At 35.8% G+C, this 22,460-nt stretch overlaps 1 protein-coding gene and 1 long non-coding RNA gene across 9 annotated transcripts in view; one reads left to right on the top strand and one right to left on the bottom strand.

Annotated features, from left to right (window-relative positions):
* LOC141512404 (uncharacterized) overlaps positions 1-13,743 on the bottom strand; it is a 46,627-nt gene extending 32,884 nt beyond the window's left edge. For both annotated transcript variants that reach the window (XR_012475473.1, XR_012475474.1), the window contains exons 1-2: positions 13,486-13,743; positions 12,998-13,140 (exon numbers count right to left, since the gene is read on the bottom strand). This is a non-coding gene — a long non-coding RNA (uncharacterized LOC141512404). The remainder of the gene's footprint in view (positions 1-12,997; positions 13,141-13,485) is intronic.
* Positions 1-22,460, top strand: part of FGGY (FGGY carbohydrate kinase domain containing) — a 529,413-nt gene that overhangs the window by 248,501 nt on the left and 258,452 nt on the right. The window lies entirely within an intron of this gene.

Genomic DNA, 22,460 nt, shown 5'->3' with positions numbered 1-22,460 from the left:
GGAGGAGTCCATCACCCTGACTGTAGAAAAAGCTGAGTATGATGCAAAGAACAATAGAATCTGATTCTTTTTAGTAAAAAGAAAGAAAGAAAGAAAAAGAAAAAAGAAAAGATCTAAGTTCAAATAAAGGCTCAGTCATTTCCTACATCTATAACCTTAGGCAATCACCTCACCTCTCAGGGCTTCAGTTCCCTCATCTGTAGAATGAGGGGGTTGTTCTAGAAGATCTCCAAAGTCCCTCTAAGCTCTAACATTCCATTGTTCTAAAGGATGTGCCCTGCTTAAATGAATCCTTCTCACCCAGTTTACATGGTATCCTAGACAGAGAGGAACATGAGGATTGGGAGCTGGAAGGAATCATAAGGTCATATACTTAGAGCTAGAAAGGACCTTAGCAGTCATCTGTTCCAACTCTTTTTTTGCTGGTAGGGAAACTAAGGTCCAGAGACTTGAGTTTCCTTTGCAAGGCAGCATCATGAACTGTATTGGTTAAAGAGCTAGGCCTCTTACACATTCTATATGTATGATCTGACACTAGTCACTTTGACCTCTCAGTCTTAGTAGAATGTGGATTATAATAATAATAATAATACCTAAAATATGTAGCCAATGGCATTCAAATGAGGAATATATAAAAGGGGTTTTGGTACAGAAAAGTTCATTCCTGCTAAAAAAAATGTTCTTATCTTTTTCAATGCAGTTTAGAAATGACCCTGAGGTGTTATCTTGCTCTGGCCCATACACATTTGGTATTCTGTGGACTCTTATAGGTGAATAAAATTAGTCCTTAAGTATCTTTGGGACAATTCTGAGAGCTCACTAGGCAACATAATTCATATGTGCCTTGCTCTGTTCCCATATTGTTTGAATCTTTAACACTAGTATTTTTGACTTTTAAAGCTTTTTTAAAATGCCTTTTAAAGATTGTGAATATTCAATATAGTGACACTGGTTCAAAATATTGTTCTCAATTTTTTAATGAATTAATGGTTTATTCTAGATCTTTAGGACCAAAGTCCCATCTATGCTAAAGCTCTGATTCAACTGAAGTTCATTGGTGCAATTTCCAAGAATATTTTGGGGATTGTGTTTATTATATGAAGATTTTTGGATCTCTGAGTTTAAAGGATAGTTTTTTGGTTATATTATTCTTATTAACCAGTCCTGTCTTTAAAAGTATTCTCTAGGTGCTAAATTTTTGGAACATACAATAATAACAGTTTCTACTACTTCTTTGCTTAAATTTCACTGATCGTTTATATCCAAACTCCTTAAATATAATCCTCCTATAACTTTTGTGGTAATGATGTTATACTGGATTGCTATCACATAAGCAATATAAAAGGGAAAGAAGATAGGTAGGTAGGTAGGAAGGAAGGAAGGAGAAAGGGAGGAAGGAAATAATAGTAAGATTATTGTAACTTTCATATTTTTCATGGGATTGGAATAGAAATGATCCAGGGGCAAATTAACATGCTGTCATTATTTTGCAATTTAATGTTCTGCAGAATATTAAGCAAGTTAGATAATTGCTTTTTTGTAATTAAAGTATTAGACTGTAAACAAATCCTCTGTAGGCTCACTGAAAGCATCTTTGGTACAATTCCATTAGTAGAAGGGATTATGGAGATGATATATATACCTTATCCTATTTTCCTTTTATTTTCAACTCTTTTGCTAAATCTGTTATGACACCTTTTTTCCCACATAGCTTAGAGATTGCGAGTATTTGATATAGCAAGAAATCTATTTGCAATATTAAGTTTTATGCAGAAATGTTATATTGATATTAGTCAGCAAAAGTAGGGTCTGTCATGTTCCATTCTAGTTTATTGTTTGAATTCCTTAGAATATTTATCATTTACTCTAATATTGGAATTTGTTGTTGTATCTGAGTATTTGTTATGTGCCAGTCCCTGGAAACTAGAGTTTTTGATGTGTACTTCTCATCTCCAAACTAGTTATTAGATAATTACTAGTTGCTAAACTTTATTTTTTTTAGGGTTTTTTTTGCAAGGCAAATGGAGTTAAGTGGCTTGCCCAAGGCCACACAGCTAGGTAATTATTAAGTGTCTGAGACTGGATTTGAACCCAGGTACTCCTGACTCCAGGGCCAGTGCTTTATCCACTGCGCCACCTAGCCACCCCCAGTTGCTAAACTTTTATATCCTGCAGTAATATAGTGCCCAGTTTCTACTTTTTCTTTGAATAATCTATATTTATCAATAAATTCCAAGTCCTTAAAGGTAATCATTCCATAATCTGTTGTAGTGACAAAGAGCTGAAATCCTATTATTCTTTCCTGTTCTCTATACTTCTTTTCCCACTATTCACCACCACCCTTTTTAACCTGGTTCATTCTGTACCTCCTTTATCTGATTGGCCAGTTCCTTCTGGAAATTCCATTTTAAGGCAGTATTTATGCCAGACATCCTTCATTTCCTGGTTCTATTATCATCTGAACTTCTTTTGTCATTGTACACAACCATGAGCACCGTCTCTCCTCCCTCCCCCAACTTTGTACCTCTCCTTTTGGTATCATCTTCTCTCATTAGGATATGAGCTTCTCAAGGGCCAGGGACTTTTTTTTTTTTGCTGTATTCCTAGTGCTTAGTATGGTGCCCAGACACTATTTAATGCATGCCTGTTGTTAACATGGGTAATTCACCCATTGGGTCATCATTTCTCTGCTTCATAGATAGTGATAAACTTTTCAACACATGTCATTGACTGAGTTTATATGGATGTTGCCCATGATAGATCTTTTGATTCCACTCTAGAATTGTAGTTGGTTTTATAGGATTTGTGTAGAAATGAAGTACTTCAGTTAAACTGTACAAGGTCAATGCTATGTGTCCATTATTAGTCTTTGTTATTTCGTATTGAGCCTATGTTTATTTCAAAGAAGTATTTCCACAAGTTTCTGATCTTTTGATCATGTACTATATGTCTGTCTGTCTATCCCCTTCCCACATTTTTGGGGAAAAGTTTTAATCATTTTATCACCATCTTGGAAGGAGAGACTCTCAGTATAGTTTAAATTTCATACTTTTCTTTGGTTAGGATATTCTACAAATCTGATGTGGTACATATGGAACATTATAAAAAGTATATAAAGACTTGGTATTGTTCTCATTTATCTCAAGATTATTTGGGTCAGGGGCGGCTAAGTGGAGCAGTAGATAAAGCACCGGCCCTGGAGTCAAGAGGACCTGGGTTCAAATGCAACCTCAGACACTTAATAATTACCTAGCTGTGTGGCTTTGGGCAAGCCACTGAACACCATTTGCCTTACAAACCCCCCCAAAAAAGCTTATTTGGCTCTTATATAGAAATCAAAAATTTGATACCAGATCTTCTACAGTCTTCATTGCCCTTCAGAATCTACTCTGCCTTCCATAGTTGAGTTATCTATGGTGCTTATTGTCCAGTCCAATTTCTAGTCTTTACTGTTTGAATGAATATGCCTGTTTCTTCACCGGCATGCAGACAGATGCATTTATACACATTTCAATAGTTAGCTTATTTAAACTGGTAATAAATCACCATTTGATTTATAGAATTCAGTTTCCCAGTCCACTGCGTTCTAGCTAAATCCTTCCAATACCACCCATTGGCTGTTTGTGTTGATTTCCTTCTGCTTTCGTCAGCATAGCTATAAAACTGTGGGAAGAACAGGGAATCTCTGAAAACCAGATGTTGCCTGTGAGATCTGCCCTCCTGGGTAAACAGAACCATTCAGAGAGCTCAGTTTATAGACATGCATCATCGGGGGGTTACAGGTCTGTAAAGTCACTTATTACATTTATTGAGATTCTTACCATGATCACCAGCTGAGTCCTTTCTTTTCATGTCTTAGGTCCTTTAAGAACTATTTTTTTAAAGCACCCTCATGCCAGAACTCACTGTGAGACTATTCAAGAAAATATTTGCAGGGAGCTTTTTATCATGGGATATAGATTGTCTGAAATCTGTGTCCCTGGACACAGTGCTATGGGTTGTATGGAAAAATGCATTTGTGCTGTAAATACATCATACAGAAGGTCCATTTACTTCCCAAGAAAAGGAACAATTGAATATAAAAGTAGATTTTTCAAGTGTAGGGTCTTAGTAGTAACAAAATAATCAATGAACATATATTTATTAAGAACCTACTATATTATATATCTTGTATGCAGTACCAGAGATATATATGATATCCTCATCCAGAAAGTGGGTAAAGAAAAAGAGGCAGAAGAGAATCCTTTCTCTCAAGTAGGTTCCAATCTAATCAGAACTTCAAATACATGCCCGATCATAGTGACAGTCATGTACAGAACACTATGTTAGGTACCAGGAGAATAGAAGGAAGAACAGAGTTTTAATAAGTTATGGTATTTTTCCTCAAGGATATCACAATCTCAACTTCATAAGTATTTCAATGAATCTAAATATTTGATCTTTCATGGAACAGATCTTTTTTCATTTTTACAAGTGTCTATTGATGCTTGATGTCATAATGAAAATTTTAAAAAAGAAAAATCAGTACTTCTGTTCAGGAAAACTCACCAACACATTTATTGTGGCTGACAAAATATGGGGCGTTTCCTATCCATCTCACCTAACCTTTACAATGAAGGGAGAAAGGTATTTTTCTTAACTCTTCTTTGATTATTTGTTCTAATAGCACAAGACTTATAGGTTCATGTAATTAGCTTCGGAAGGGATTTTAGAGGTTATTCAGGGGACCTCTGTCATTTTACATGTGGGAAAAACTGAGGTTTTTCCTCCAGGAAAAACAGGCAAGTTTGTGCATTGTTCTACATCAAGCAGCAAAAGTTTGAAGAGCAATTTGAATTCAAATCTTCCTTGGGGCACATCTTAATCTGTCTTCTGCCTTTACAATTCTTGACCTTCAGTTAACTCAGTCCTTTTCCTTTTCCCTTCTCAGTTATCTTAGTCATCCTTGTCGTTGAGTATGAGATGACGGGCCCATCGCCATTCATTCCAGACCTGGTCATGTTCCATTTGTTAGACTGCCATTGGAGGGATTGGAATGATTTCCTTGAGCAGCTTTGGGTGGTTACCAATTGAGCACAAAGAATGACCACTGGCCCCACTTACTTCCTAATTGTCTTGACTTCTTTCAGTCAAGTATATACAACTTTCCTGCACATTGCTCATTAGTCACTGACTTTTTCAGTCCATTGTTACTTCTTTCACCTATAATTCCAATTCTTAGGACACTGAAGTATGACATTTATTGTAGCCAAAACAAGGTCAATGAATCATGGAGCCTGAATTGGAAAGGATTTCTGAGGTCCTTGAGATCAATACTTTCATTTTATAGAGGACACAGAGAACCAGAAGGAGAAGTGACATCCATCTTGCTATAGCAGAAAGGATCAAAAGGGGGATAGAACTCAGGTCCTCAAGCTCCAAGACCGAGACTCTTGTTTGCTTTATTTGGTCATCATTTCACCTTTTGTTTTTCTTTCATTACATATATATATATATATATATATATATATATATATATATATATATATATATATATATATATATATTATCATAAAGGATGGTTTTCTGGAAGCTTAATGGGGAGAGGACTTGAAAGATGAAGTTAATGTCACTAAAACTCCTGCTAAAGGAGCTCCTTATGCCCTATAAAAGTCAAAAAATTCTTGAAAACAGTCCATACAGTGTGTATTATCTCTACTTTTCCATTGAGTCACTAAAGATATATGCTCTCAAATATCCTAAGTGAAAGCCTGCCTTATCCATCCTTATGGCTTTGTCAAGGAGTCTTTCAATGAGTGTGTTAGATTATTCTCTCAAAGTTTATGGAGAGATGAGAAAATAAGCATATAAATTGGGAGTTCTGAAAAATTTTGGTGATTAAAAAATAAGAGTTGTGATTCACCCCCATCCTCCTCATTTGGTTATTGTATCTTCTTTCATATATCCTGAAAATTGACTTCTTAATATTATGTTATCTATATTATGAATATTCTCTGTGTAAAAAGTATATGGACATGCTCATACAAAGAGGGTGACAATCAGGCACAATCTTGGGCTATCTATGATGGAGAATGCCATCTGGATCCTGAGGAAAGAATTGTGGAGTTTGAACAAAGACCGAAGACTATTACCTTTAATTAAAAAAAAATTCTCTTATTATGTAATTCTGCCATATCACATACTATAGGTTTCTTCCTTAAGGATGTGATTTCTCTTTCATCACATTCAACTGAAATCAATGCATACTATGGGAATGATGTAAAGACTAGCAAACTGCCTTCTGTGGGGGATGGGGGAGGGAAGCAGGACTGGGGGGAAACTGTGAAACTGAAAATAAATAAAACCTTTATAAAATTAATAAAAAAAGAAAGTATGTCCCCAAAGTCTTAGTGTAGTTTTAAACTTCAATAGACTTTTGGAACATCCTGTTCTTGGATTCACAGGGTCACTCTTCTCATTTTTGTTTTCAACAATTTCATCTCTGTATGTTGTAAGGTTTGGGTCCAAATGGGATATCTCTAGTGTCACTGATGGGGATAGAGTATTGTTTTTGAAATCTTGACAGTTCTTTCCCAAAAGGGAAGGTAGGTGGTATACTTGGAAACATACTGGATCTGGAGTCAGGAGGCTCTGAGTTACAACTCATTTTAAGACTTGCTAGCTATTAGACCCTGGGCAAGTCACTTAACATTTCTGCCTCAGTTTCTTTATCTGTGAAATGGTGATGATGATAATAATAGGACCAACTCATCATGGTTGTTGTCAAGATCAAATGATAGAATTTTCTATTTTTTAGATTTTTGCAAGGTAATGGGGTTAAGTGGCTTGCCCAAGGTCACACATCTAGGTCATTATTAAGTGTCTGAGGCCAGATTTGAACTCAGGTACTCCTGACTTCAGGGCCGGTGCTCTATCCACTGCACAACCTAGCTGCCCCCAAAGGATAGCATTTTCAAAAAAGGCTTTATAAACCTTAAAACAATATAAAATACTATTATTGTTGTTCATCTGTTTATGAGAAACAGAATGGTATGAGTAGTGTGAATATGCAAAAGATTTGTGTTGAAATTCTGCTCCATCCACAGTGTTGTCATCTGTGAAATGGGGACGATAATATCACCTACCTCATAGGCTTGTGAGAATCAAATGAGAAAATATGTATAAAGAACTTTGCAAAAATTAAAAAGTCATATTAGAGAAATGTAAATTAAACCATCTCTTAGTTACCACTTCACACCTCTCAGACTGGCCAATATGACCAGAAAGGACAATGAGCAATGTTGGAAGGAATGTGAGAAATCTGGGACACTACTGCATTGTTGGTGAAGCTGTGGAACTCATTCAACCTTTCTGGAGAGAAATTTGAAATTATGCCCAAAAAGCAACAAAAATGCACATATGCTTTGATCCAGCAATACCACTACCGGGTCTCTATCCTGAAGAGATGATGAAAAAGGGTAAAAACATCACTTGTACAAAAATATTCATAGCAGCCCTGTTTGTGGTGGCAAAGAATTTGGAATTAAGTGAATGTCCTTCAATTGGGGAATGACTTAGCAAACTGTGGTATATGTATGTCATGGAACACTATTGTTCTGTTAGAAACCAGGAGGGATGGGAATTCAGGGAAGCCTGGAAGGATTTGCATGAATTGATGCTGAGTGAGATGAGCAGAATCAGAAAAACACTGTACATCCTAACAGCAATATGGAGGTGATGATCAACCTTGATGGACTTGCTCATTCCATCAGTGCAACAACCAGGTACAATTTTGATCTATCTGTGATGGAGAATACCATCTGAATCCAGAGAATTGTGGAGTTTGAACAAAGACCAAAGACTATTACCTTCAATTTAGGGGAAAAAACACTATCTTATTATGTAATCTTGATATCTCTTATACTTTATGTTTCTTCCTTAAGATATGATTTCTCTTTCATCACATTCAACTGAGATCCATGTATAGGAAATAATGTAAAAGACTAACAGAATGCCTTCTGTGGGGGGGGGGTGGGAATCAAGAATGTGGGAAAATATAAAATAAATAAAATCTTTCTAAAAAAATCGAAACATCATATAAATGGCAGCTATTATCTGTTCTTATACTTATGTTCTTCTGGGATGGTCTACCTTAATCGGGTCTTCAAACCATTTTTTTAGGTTTTTGCAAGGCAAACAGGGTTAAGTGGCTTTCCCAAGGCCACACAGCTAGGTAATTATTAAGTGTCTGAGTCCAGATTTGAACCCAGGTACTCCTGACTCCAGGGCCGGTGCTATATCCACTATACCACCTAGCCGCCCCTGTTTTGTTTTTTATATAAATTGATTTTTTCCCATATCACTTCTTACTATTTTTTGATATGATATTGCTTTTAATCTTTCTTCATTTTTCCATGTAGAAATTTATACATTTGTTTATATTCTAAATTTCTGTTGTCTTTGACTGGCATATCTTCACGCTGGCAAGAAGGTTGAGTATTGGCAGAAGTGTTTTTAGGTTGCTTAAGCCCTATCATCATCTTGATGACCAATTTTTATTGGTCAAATTTCTGATAGTGTTTAAGTTCTCCTAGAACAGGGACTGGATTAACTTTTGTCTTTTGTATTGCCAGTGTCTCATATGCTCTCTGCAATATAAGTTGACAGTTAAAATGCTTGCTTGATTGAACGACGTGGTGATGGATTGAGTCAATTCTGACTATTTTGTCCATCCCTAATTCCTCAACATCAAGAGCTGAATAAGAAAGTTCTGAACTAGGCAGTTATAGCTCTTCATTTTATCCTTTCTCCAAATTATCAATTTTTATTTTTGCTTTACAGAGTCTATTATCAAAGAGTACATAGATCAATGATTTAAAATGATTCATACATCCAATCATCCATCTTTTCTTACCCATTAAAACAGTGTCTCATTTTCTGTGATGTTATTCAGTGCTCAGAACTTTTGGTTCCTAACCCTCTCAAAGAATATGGGCGTGATATAAAGGTCTATGTTCTCTGAATAATCTATAGATCTTTGGCTTTCCTTTGTTTTTACTCCTGGACCATGTTTTTATGTACATTTTTAATCAAATTCTCTTATGTTCATAATGTCAATTAATAAAATTTGTAATATATTATCAAATACTTGATAGAATGCCTTTTTGTTGTTGTTGACTCTTTTTTGAGTTTTCTTGGTAAGGATACTAGAATGGTTCATCATTTTCTTCTCCAGATCATTTTACTGGTAGGGAAACTGAGGCAAACAGGATAAAGTGACTTGTCCAGGTCCACACAGTAAGTGTCTGAGAACAGATTTGTACTCATGAAGATGGGTCTTTCTGTCTCCAGCCCCACTGTGTCAATGCCTAGAATCCCTTTACCTTCTCATTTTCTAAAACACACACAGGGGGATAAGATTACTTACCTAGATAAAGCATTTTTTAAACTAGGTACAAAGTTCATCTAAAGCAAAAAAAGGCAGTTTTTTCCCCTCATTGTACCTGCATTCTAATTAGAGATGGTAGAAATCTGGGAATGGGACTGAGAAGAAGAAACCTATGTGGAGGCAAGGCTGTTGTTGAAGAAACAGAGAAGTTTGGAGAATGAGTGACTCCACAATCACAAGCACTGGAATCACAGATGTTCAGGTGTCTTAGGAAATTATTTTCTTGTACTTAGATGATGAAACCAGTGCTTCCAATCTGATCCAGGACCTATCTGATATTCACTGTGCTATGTGATGGGAATACAGAAGCAAGATATAGGATAGGGCATCACCCTATGCTTAAGAAGTTTCCAGGAGAGCAGCCTAATGCAACAAGTCAAAAGTTAAGTAAACTTTGTTTTAACGTGTAAACACAATAATGTGGGGGGATGGGAACATTTTTAATGTGTCAGGCTCTATAATAGGAATTGGAGAAAAGAAGATAAAACCAATCCCTTATCTCAAGAAGCTCATTCACATTTTATTGGAGAAAGAAATATGTCTATATAGATGTGAGTGTGTGTGTATTCTGCCAATCTATATAAATCTGTATTGTTGTTAAATCATCTTTCATTGTATCCTACTGATCTTGACCCCATTTGACATTTTCTTGGCAAAGATACTAGAATAGTTGGTCATTTCTTTCTCTATCTTATTTTTTTAATTATTTATTTAAGGCAATGGGGTGAAGTGACTTGCCCAAAATCACACAACTAAGTAATTATTAGGTGTTTGAACTCAAATTTGAACTCAGGTCCTCTTGACTCCTGGGCCAGTGCCCTATCTACTGGGCCACCTGGCTACCCCTCTCTAGCTTATTTTAAGTAAATAGGCAAATAGGGTTAAATATTTCTTTTTTTCCTAAGGTCACAATGCTAATTAGTGTTTGAAGTTGGGTTTGAACTCATTTCTTTCTGGCTCCACTATGCCACCTAGTTTCCGTGTGTGTGTGTGTGTGTGTGTGTGTGTGTGTGTGTGTGTGTGTGTGTGTATATAATTATTTATAATATATATTTATATTTGCATTCATATACAGAGAGAAAGAGAATGTATGTCAGGAAAACCTGAGTTCAAATGTGGTTTCAGATACTTAGCTGCATGAGCCTTGGCAAGTCACTTAACCCTGTTTGTTTCAGTTTCTCATCTGTAAAATGACCCGAAAAAGGAAATGGCAAACCACATCAATGTCTTTGCCCCAAGTGGGGGCTTCAAGCTGGGCATGAATGAGATGATTACAGAAATCCTCTTATTATTGTTTGTAACTATCGGAGCTTAAAACCTAATACTTTATTAAAACTTACTGCTGCACTAAAACTTAGGGGACACCCATATAATAGATATAATGGATATATATATATATATGTAGATAGAAATTATCTGTATGATATATATATATATATATGTGTGTGTGTATGTATGTTTGGTGAAAAATTACATGATGTACTTCCATCTCTTGTATAAGGAGAATATATACATTATATGCTTGTCTTAGCCAGAATGTCCTTTATTCTTGTTTTCATTTTGGGAGGTCAAGATCAATGTGATTTCAGTTGCTTCAATAATTCTTCTTTTCCGTCAGCAGTAGACAAAAATTTCATGGTTTGATGGGTATCAGAATGTGTGATTAGGGAATACTCTAGACAAATTCTACTTACATCCTAAGAAACCATCTGTTAAAGTGCCTCATGCTATTCTTGTAGCTAAACTAGAGACATATGGACTAGATAATAGAAACATTAGGCATGATTAGAACTCTCCAAATTAGCCCCCCCCCCAAATAGTTGTTAATGGGTTGCTGTTCGCTTAGAGTGGGTTCTCTTTTGGGACTTAGTTGCATCACTAATCTTTTGCATTTTGTTTGGCATGTGGTAAGAGCTTAACCAATATTTATTGACTGAATGGTTCATTAACTAGCTAATATTATAACACAGAAATAACAAGTATATGTATATATATATATATATATATATATTCACACAGAATAAAAACAGCATAAATATAACCAATTACAACATGATTAAATTCAAGATAATTGTAGAGAGAGGACTTTAGAAATTAGAGACATCAGAGGATCCTATTTTAGGAAAAGTTGGAGGTGCCTAGAAAGAATGATGGGAATATATAGAGACCTGATCAACCAACTTGGATTTTACAGAGATAAAAAGAAGATGGAAATGGCAGTAGGTAACTATATCAGCTTGGCTCAGTTCTGTAGGAATGTGAGGAGGGCTAAAGATCGGTGGGTGAGGTTTGAAAGGAAAGTGAAGGATGAAAAACTAAATGATCTGGAAAAGAGTTAAAGTTTGATGTTGAAAAAGCAGTGATCAAAGAGGGGCTAGAATCACTGCTCAGAGAGATGAGATGATATTAATTAATGACAGAGGAAACATGGAGTTACTCAGTTCCTAATGCGTTTCTCTTTCCTCTGCCAAGGAGAATGACTTTTAGACTAGTATGACATAACGAAATGACTAATTGGGAATTGATACTCAGGATGAGACATTTAATTGTCCTTGAACTTAAGTCATCAGGCTTATATAAATTTTATATTTGGGGACTAAAAGAATTGGTATAGATAATGATGTTTAAAATATTGGGAAAGTGAAGGAATTCCTACATGATTGGAGAAAAGTAATCAACTACATTATTTAAGACAACAAATACAACAAAAATGAAAATTCAGGAAGGGGGAATCCTCAACCCCTTTAACAATATAGTTGACTCTGCAAATATCTTTATTATAAGAAGAAAACTTAGTAAAAAAAAAAAAGCTCAATCAATCAACAAACATTTACTGAAAGTCTATTAAAAGACAATCACCAGGGCCAGCTAGGTGGCATGGTGGATAGAGCACTGGCCCTGGAGTCAGGAGTACCTGAGTTCAAATCCAGCCTCAGACACTTAGTAATAACCTAGCTGTATGGCCTTGGGCAAGCCACTTAACCCCATTGCCTTGCAAAAAACAAAAACAAAAAAAGAAGAGACAATCACCATGCTATACATTGGAGATACATATAAAAAGAAATAAGTAATTCCCAATGTCAAGAAGCTTACACTTTATCAGAGGCAATGATTAGTATGTATTTAAGTAGACAGGGAATAAAAACATGAAAATAAAAACAAAGTGAAGCTAAATAGTTAAATGTGGTAGTACATGAGGAATTAACTGCTGGAAGGATCAGAATAGTAATAAAAAAAACCTTTTATGTAGAAGGTGATGCTTGATTTGGATTTTGAAAGAAGAGAAGGATTATATGACAGGGAAGTAAGGAAGAAGTGCATTCCTGAAATGGAAAGATCCCATGAAAAAAAATAGTGATTTTTTAAATAATGCTTTTAGGTATTTTACATGGAGTTTTTCATGTGATACTTTCAATAACCTTAGAAGGTTTGATCTATCTCAAACCCATTTTATAGTTGAGAAATTTGTGTCTCATAGAAATTGTGTAACTTGCCAAGAATCATATAACCAGCAAATATTTGAGGAAAAATTCAGGTTAGACATACCCCATTTCTTACCTGTCCTCTTACCTAATTTACTGCAGTCTTGGATGGAGAATAGGTATTTCTTCTACATTCCTTCAAGACTACCTTATCCAGAAGATTTTTCCCATTATTGTCTCTGCTCTCTCATAGTCAGTTTGTTCCTTTGTATTGGCTTCCTTCCCTGCTGCCTGTAAACAAACCAAAGACTTTTTTCCAGAACAAACCAAAACAAAATTTGTTTGTTCTAACTATTACTGCTGGCTTTTAATTTACCATTCTATATCTCTTCTTAATGGTTACAATGCTTGAGAAACCACCTACACTAGCTGATCTATTTTTCCCTCTCTCTTCTTTTTGAAACCTTTTTCATCCTGGCTTCATCATCAAATGATTTCACAATTTGACTCAACTGTCCCTCTCCAAAATTATCAAAAATTTTTTATTTTCCTTTTCTCAAGTTTCTTTACAACATTAATCACTGTTGATCAAATACATATTCTCTCCTTTCTGAGTTTTCATGACATAGTTCTCACCTGGTTCTCATGCTACTGATCAGACTGCTTCTCAGTCTCCTTTGCTGGTTCTTCATCTGGATGATGACCATTAACTTGGGTGTTCCCCAAGCTTCTGTCCCACACTGTTTGCTCTTCTTCCCCCTCTGCATTCGACTAGGTGATGTCATCAACTTCCATCACTTTAATTATCATGTCTATGCAAATAATCCAGCACTGGTCTCTTTCCTGAGCTCGAAACCTCACTGTAAACCTGGACTTTCTTCAACCCATGTGTACAATCCATTGCCAAATCTTGTCTTTTTTTCAGTTTTGCTCTATTGGATATAAGCATCCTTTTCTTGTGACTTATGACAACTATGACCTGGTACATGCCCTTATGACCTCATGACTGGACTATTGTTTTAGACTTCTAAGAAATCTGTTTACCTCAATACTTCCTACTCCAATCTATCCCTCCACTCAGATCCCATAGGGTCTACATATATTATCTGTGGTTTTTTTTTTTAATGAAACAGCCATCTGATTATTTCTTTCTGCCTCTTCAGAGAGTTCCAATGGTTCCCTCTTACCTCCAGGATTGAATATTAAAGTCCTTTTTATCACTGAAATTTCTTCATCACGTTCCTTGTCCTTTTTTACCTTTCAGTATTCTTATACCATATTCCCTTGCACATATCATATAATTAAACCATTTTCTTTCTACTGTATCTTAGCCTTTCTCCTGACTATATGCACACTGGGGAAATTTTCTCCTCTTCTTTCCATTTTTCTAAAACTTCTTTAAAGATTCAGTTCAAATCTCATCTTTTGCAGATTTTTCCTAGACTTTAAGCTACTGGTGCCTTCTTTTCTGAGATCATTTTCCTTTTAATCTGGATATACACATCCCACACTTATAGTTTTATAGTTATATTTACAGTTATTTTCATGTTATCTTCTTCAAAGAGGGAGCTAAATCTATATTTTTCCTTTCTTTACATCTTCAGGGCAAAGCACCATGCCCAGGACTAAATAGATGCTTATCATTCAGTCAATAAGTGACTCCTGGTTCCAGTTTCATTACTCTGGCTACCACATGAAACTGCCCTTCTGTGTATAGGTGGATTGAAGGGAAATGGAGTATTGCAAATAAGGAAGAGAATAAAAGGTCAGTCATAATCGTAGAGTGTGCGAAGGCGATTGATGCATGCTAGATCTGGAAAGGTTTAATAATAATGCATAATAAACCTGGCTTGGGGCAAGAAGGGAAAAGGCTTTAAAAGCCAAACAAAGGAGTTTATCCTAAAGATCTTTGCTTTCTTCTGTTTGTGACCAGAGGGTAGAGCCAAGAGCTATGAATGAAAATTGTAAAAATAACTTCTCTCCAATTCAGTCTATCCAACTTGAAGATTAGCTTATTGACAAAGATTAGCTTAAAACAAAGGCTTAGGCATAATACAGTGGATTATTGGTCAGACACAGAGTAGGGGAGATGGCTTTTGTAGCCTCCCCACCTCAAGTATCTGGGGTTTTGTAATCATTCTGAGTCAGCATGGGCTCATTAAGAGTTACTCATACTACATGGACCTCATTTCCTTTTCTTTGCTTATAGATTCAGTGAACTGCCACAGACCTGCTAAAAATCAGAGTTGAACAAAACATTTGATAATTTTTGCCATCTTAGCCTGTGCACAAAAGAATTGTTCAATGGATGGCTGTAATATAAAGTAAATTTCAAAGTGATGGATAGGCTGTAAAAATGCTAAATAATATCCCTTGGGTTTACATAGATTACATATAAGATATCTTTTTCATCTGTCCCCTTTATATTTCTATTTTTACCTCCCCAGTCATGAACCTCATACATTCTCTCGCCAGGAGAATCATAATACCTGTTAAACTAGGTACTAATATTGTGTCATTTGGGGGGGCAGCTAGATGGCGCAGTGGATAGAGCATTGGCCCTGGAGTCAGCAGTACCTGAGTTGGAATCCAGCCTCAGACACTTAATAATTACCTAGCTCTGTGGCCTTGGGCAAGCCAATTAACCCCATTTGCCTTGTAAAAAAAAAAACACCAAATGTGTCATTTTCCAACTTTGTGTAGGATGGGGACCAAATGAACAAATTAATCAAAATACCCACTCATCATAAAACAAGTGATAAGATCCAATTCCTTGATATATTCATCAAGAAGAGAATATGTCTATTTTCTTTGCTATATTTGAGCAAGACCTTGCTTGATACCTTTCTGGATAAGATAGAGATTCTGTTTGGATTTAATGATGAGCTTGGTTATACCTTCTGAAGCCTGGGCAAAAGTAGGAGATATTTCAGAACCAACAAGATCTGAGCACCAATAGCATTAAAGAGAATTTTAGTGTGGAACAAGACAGGAGACATCATTCTTCATTACCATAGGGAAAGTTAAAAACCAAATACCACTACTCCTTAATTGATTTCATCTTATGATTTTTTCATGTGAAATCAGATACTGCTGACTTCACCCCCCCAAACCCTTCCCCCCCATCTCCTATCTCTTCAGTCTCTTTCTGGAAATCTTTCTTTACTTGCCTATAACAAACATTTTTGGGTGATTCTTTAGCTTTTATTTGTTTCAAAGGAGTATTGTATTTTCTTCCAATGAAAATTAATCTCCTTTAGGGTAAGAACTGTTTCACATGAGTCTGTTTATTCTCAGTACCAAATGCAATATTGGATACATGATAAGTGTTTGTTTAATTGAGAAGAATGGTCTCCTTTGATGTAGCATAAACCTGGTCAGATTGCTGAGAATCATAGATTTAGACCTGGAGACATGCTTATAGTCATTTGGTCTAACCTTTATGTGACCAATGAGAAAACTATGACCAAACAAGACAGTATATGTGAAGATACCACATGGAATGATTTGCACTTTGGTGCTTAATCATTCCATTTTAGACTGTACCAGTGGAGAGATCACAGCCCAGCCTGAAGGAAGTAGCCTGTGGACAAAATTAGAGCCATCTTTCAGTATCCTCACTCTGAAACCTATTCACTTAGATTCAACCAGGATCTCCCTTGCCCAACAGTGCACCCTTATGCCTTGACATCAGTCACACAGTTAATCCTTCTGTTGTTTCCTGCAATTATAATATAAGCTTCCTGTCTTCAGGAACTGTCTAGGTTTTTTGTTTGGATTCCCATCACTTAGCACAAGGCTGGGTAAGCAAGAAAAAATGCCAGGAACAGAAGAGAGGTCTGTATATAACATTTGTAGATCTGACTAAGGCCTTTGATATTGTCAATCATGAGGGTTTATAGAAAATTATGCCAAAATTTGGTTGCCTGGAGAAGTTCATTAGTATTATCCCTCACGATGGTGGCTTGCATGAGTTCCTGGATACTGGACGATGCTCTTGAGATTTTCCTGTCACCAGTGGAGTGAAACAAGATTATGTCCTTGCTTCCATGCTTTTTAGCATGATGTTTGTAGCCATGTTATCAAACACCTTCACTGAGGATGAACACGGCCTCAAGGTCAACTCTGTCAGTGGAAATTCTTCAACTTGAAAAGACTACAAGCCAAGATCAAAGTGAAGGGTCTTCTGTTTGTAGGTGATTCTCAATGCAGCCTCAAACTTATATGCAACAAAGTATGGATCAATTCTCTGATGTTTATGCAAACAATTAACATCAAGATAACCCAGGTGCTCCATCAACCAACAGCACACACTCTGAATATGGAACCATCGATTACAGCAAATGGAGAAGTTTTGAGTGCTGGGGACAAGTTCCATCATCTTGGCAGTGTCCTTTCCAAGGAAGTTCACATGGACAATGAGTTTGACACTTGAATTGCCAGAGCTTGCTAAGTATTTGGGAGGTTCCAAAAGAGAATGTGGGAGAGTAGAGGTATTAGACTAACTATGAGGCTGAATGTCTACAGAGTTGTTGTGCTGTCCCTATGAAACCTGGACAATCTACCAGCACCATGTCAGATAACTGGATCACTTCCATTTAAATTGTCTTAGAAGATTCTGAAGATCTCCTGGTAGGAGAAGATATCAGACACTGAGGTCCTTTCTCAGCTAAACTGCCAAACATTCCAACACTACTACAGAGAATGTCAAAAAAGATTATTTTATGGAGAATTCACACAGGGAAAGTGTTCACAAAGGGGTTAAAAGAAACAATGCTTAGGCACCTTGAAGGTCTCATTGAAGACCTTTAGAATTGACTGTACAGCTTGGGAGACACTGGCACAGGACCACCAAACATGGCGTGCCCTCATCAGTGAGGGGGCTGCACTCTATAAGGAAGGTAGAATGGAGACATGACATATATAAGTAAAGTATCCACCCCAGATGTTCACATGGACTATTTCTGCCCAACCTATGGTAGGGCATTCTAAGCTCCCATTGATCTGATCAGTCGCAGTTAGAGATACTGTCATTTGTCTTAAACATAGTGTTATCTTCAATAATGAAGGACAAGAACCAACCAGGTAAACAGTAAGCACCTATTAAATGCTTTTCCACTTCAATGAGAAGTTCTAGAAATGGATTGTCAAAGACTGTATAGTCCTTCCCTCACATTTTATAGATAAGGAAAGAAACCCAGGCAATTCAAGTGTCTTAACCAAAGTCAAACAGTAAATGACAGTGCTATAAGCCTTTGCTTAAACCTTTCAGGTTTATTTTAAAATTTGATAATCTTAAAAGTTGTTTGTTTCTGTTGTTGTTTGGGTTGTTTTTTTATAGCTTTCCTTATAATTCCTTCAGATTTTTACATTTGGTCCTTAAGTAATGTGTGAATGGTGCTGCCTCCCTTGCATTATTTTTTCAAAAAGCTTCTCTAATAATATTTACATACTTTATCAGTGTTTCATGATTGAGATACAGTAGTTCTCTTTATTTTTAGGTTTTTGTGGTCATTCTATTTGTTTTGTTTTTTCAATTCTTATCACTGCTGCATTTTTCCAGCACTATTGATTAAATTTTAACTGCCTGCTTAACATGAAAATAAAAATTCTAAACCAACAAATGAGTGAATGAATAAATAATAAATATTTTTACAAATTCTTGACTCCAAATGTCCTATGAGGGTAAGAACATCCACTGGATGCTAGTTTGATAGCGAGGGTTAGCATTTAGAAAGTGCTTTGAGATTGGCAAACTGTTATCATCTCATTTGATCCTCGTAAAAATTCTATGAGTTAGGGACTATGATTATTCCTATTTTATTAATGAGGAAATTTAGCTTCATTGTGCTTGGCAGATTAGTTGAGGCGCAGGATTTGAACTTAGCTCCAAACGACTGACCAACCAGTGTTCTCTCTATTCTGTCAACTAGTTTTCTAGAGCCCTGTAATGTGACCATCCTATTTGGTAAGATAGTCACATTTGGGAGAGATTTTAAAACATTGTCTCTTGGCATAATGCAGTGGTTTCCTGTTTAGTAAGATATAAACATTTTTAATATTAAAATTATTCTTAAAATACCCCCAAAGCTTCTAGGACACCAAATAGCGTTTTGGAAAAACCAATATTTCTGTGTTGTAAATGAATCAGACCCATCTGCATTTTATTTCTCTTAAAATAGAGACAATTTTAAAGATTTAGAGAAAGTGTATTTGGCCAATGTGTTATGAATTTGATTTAACCATCAAACATTTGGGACCTCAGGATGGAATCTTTCCTAAATTTAGAAAGAGGTGGCATTGCCTCTTCAGACATCACAACTAGATGACCAATAGTCAAGGTCAGTTGACTTGAGGTCTTGTAGGTATGTTGACTTCTTAATGACTTACCTACCCTTTACTGCTTATTTTAGATTTCTGTCAGAAAATGCTCAAAAAACACTTTTGGGCCTCAGAAAGTTAACGTTTGTGAGGACAGCACAGTCATTTCTCTTTTGTTTCAAGGATGATTACTTAGTTAACTCTTCTGCTGATACTTTCCCTTATTATAGATTGCCCAGCCAAGAGAATATTTCATCATTTTTAGTGTTTCATGGTCAGATCTTAGTGAATGCTCCCTATACCAATCAATCAATTAATTCATCAAATAATTAAGTGTTTGTCACTAACCAGTCACTGGCTTAGAATCTAGAGATACATGAACAAAAAATGAAATTACCCTGACTCTTAATAATCTTACATTCAAATGAAGGATATAGCAAAAACATAATCTATTCAACAGAAATATTTCAGCAGAAAAATTAATCAATAAATTTGGAAAGAGGATATTTAGCAATCAAAATGACCAAAAAATTCTTTTTTGGTATTGAACCTGCACCTTGAAAGAATGAAGTGGGGTGGCTAGGTGGCACAGTGGATAAAGCACCGGCCCTGGAGTCAGGAGTACCTGGGTTCAAATCCAGTCTCAGGCACTTAATAATTACCTAGCCGTGTGGCCTTGGGCAAGCCACTTAACCCCATTGCCTTGCAAAAACCTAAAAAAAAAGAATGAAATGCTGCCTGTTTTGACTTCAGAGGGATTCTATGAGGTGATGTTAAGGAAGGAGTATATCCTGGTCTGGAGCACAGCCCATGAAAAAGTATAGAGATAGATGCTAGACTGTCCTATGCAAGAAACAAAAGGATGATTGGTTTGGTGGATTGCATAATAAACCCAGAATAGTAATGTCCAGTGAAAAGGAAAAGATATATTGGGGGCAAGGTGAGGGGGACTTCACAGATATGTATATATGTGTATCAAGATATAGATATTGCTCAGTCAGTTGTCTGACTTTTCATGACCCCATGGATCATAGCATGCCAGGCCCTTCTTATCTCCACTGTCACTCAAAATCTAAATTCATCTTCATTTTTCCATGATACTATCTATCCATCTCATCATCTTCTGTTACTTTTTCCCTTTTGCTTTCAATATTTCTCAACATCAGTCTCTTTTCCAATGAGCCTAATCTTCTCATTATACAGCCAAAGTATTTAAGCTTCAATTTGACCCTCCAGTATTGACAGATGTGATCTCTTTTCTGTCCAAGGGATTCTCAGATGTTGTCTCCAACACCTCAATCCAAAATATCAGTTCTGTAGTACTCAGCTTTCCTTATAGTACAACTCTCAAGTCATACACTAATACTGGAAAAGTCATAGCTTTGACTAGATGGACCTTTGTCAGCAAAGTGACTTCTCTGCTTTATTATTATGCCAGCATTTTCCTTCCAAAGAGCAAACATCTTTTAATTTCACCATCTGCAATGATATTTGAGCCTAAGAATATATAAAATCTGATACTCCTTCCCTTTCTTCTCCCTCTTTTTGCCAGGAAACGATGGAATGAATTTCCAAGAGCTTAGCTTTGGTTTTTTTTTTTTTTTGATGTTAAACTTCAAGCCAGCTTTTATACTCCCCTCTTTTTTTACCCTTACCAAAAGTTAGATTTTTTTTTCATTTGTCTTTACTTTCTGTCATCAAAGTTGTATCATCTATATATCTGAGATTGTTGTTATTTCTTCTTGCATCCCTAATTCTGTCTTTTGATTTCTCCAACCTAGCATTTTGCATGAAATATTCTGCATATAAGTTAAATAAATAAGGTGACAATGTACAGCCTTGTCTGACTTATTTTCCCATCTTAAACCCATCAGTCATTCCATGTTTGATTCTTGCTATTGTTTCTTGGCCAGGTTCTTCTGGAGACAAAATGATCTAGTACTCCTATGTCTTTTAGGACTTGGCACATTTTATTGTAATCCACAAAGTAAAACACTTTAGTGTAATCAATAAAGCAAAAATAGATTTTTTTTTTTTGTTCCTGGAACTGTTGGCAATTTGGTCTCAAGTTCCTCTATCTCTTCAAAAGCCAGCCTGATCTTCTGGTAAATCTCTGATTATATATTGTTGAAACTTCAATTGCAAGATCTTAAGAACAAATCTTGCTGTTGTATGAAATAAATATGATTATTTGGTAATTTTAACATTGCCTTTTTTTAGAGCTGGGACATTAACTTATCTTTTTACTATTCATTGTCCACTGTTGAGTTTTCCAAATTTGCTAGCAGATTGAGTAATACTTTTTTGTTTTTGCTTTTGTTTTCTTAAGGTTCATCTATTTTTATGCATATGATAAATTTTTAGCTTTTTTGCAATGACATGTTACAGACAAGTACATGTAAATAACACATGTAATTATGATATACAAGTATATATATTAGTTTTATTTTATAATGCATATATGCATACATTTATGTTGCATCATACATGCATCATAAAGTAATAATAGTTGTTTTTTTAAAAAAGATCTGGTGCTGACTTAAACAAAAAATAATTTAGAACAACAGTTTTGAAAGCAAGAACAACAATCAAATAATCTTCAACCATAAACACAACCATTAAAAGTGATGGAGAAGGATTAATTGAGAGCAAATACTAAACAGATGCTTTTTGATCAACTTAATAGTCTTGGTCATAATGTCCCTCGAAGGGATAACAGAGGCCAATTGTTTCCAATCTATCATTTCTATTTAAGGAAAATAAAACCCAGGTTCAACTAGCTAGTAATGTTGAGGTGGGATTTGAACTCACTTCTTCCTAACTTCATGTCTAGTACTCTGTTCACTATACCATATTATCTTCCATCAGAGTCAATTCCTCACCCCACCTCAAAAAAAGGAATCCTAGAATTATGGCAAGTCCTCTGATTCCTGAAGCAAAAAACAACTGTTTCATAGCTTAAAAGCCTTACAAAATTCCCTTGAAATATTGAGAACTTAAGTTACTAGAGTCTAATAGGAAGTGTTGAAATGAACCTAACTCTTTCCGCCTTCACATTACCTACTACCTCTCTTCCCTAACCTTAACACTGCCAACCCATTTCAGTGGAATTCTTTTATTAATGGTCCAATATAGAGAGGAACACTATCCTAAGTACTGATCTAGGCCCTCATAGAACTTACAGGTGATGATGTTTGTCCTATGTTCTTGAATAAAATCATGACATCAGGGAGGTTATGCCGTGACAAGATCATAAATAGTACTTCAGTTGGGGAGGGTATACTAAGTCA

This window comes from Macrotis lagotis, chromosome 2 (genome assembly GCF_037893015.1).
Source record: "Macrotis lagotis isolate mMagLag1 chromosome 2, bilby.v1.9.chrom.fasta, whole genome shotgun sequence".
NCBI classification, from domain to species: domain Eukaryota; kingdom Metazoa; phylum Chordata; class Mammalia; order Peramelemorphia; family Peramelidae; genus Macrotis; species Macrotis lagotis.
The sequence above is the reverse complement of the archived record's forward strand: the minus strand, read 5'-3'. Positions and strand labels throughout refer to the sequence as shown.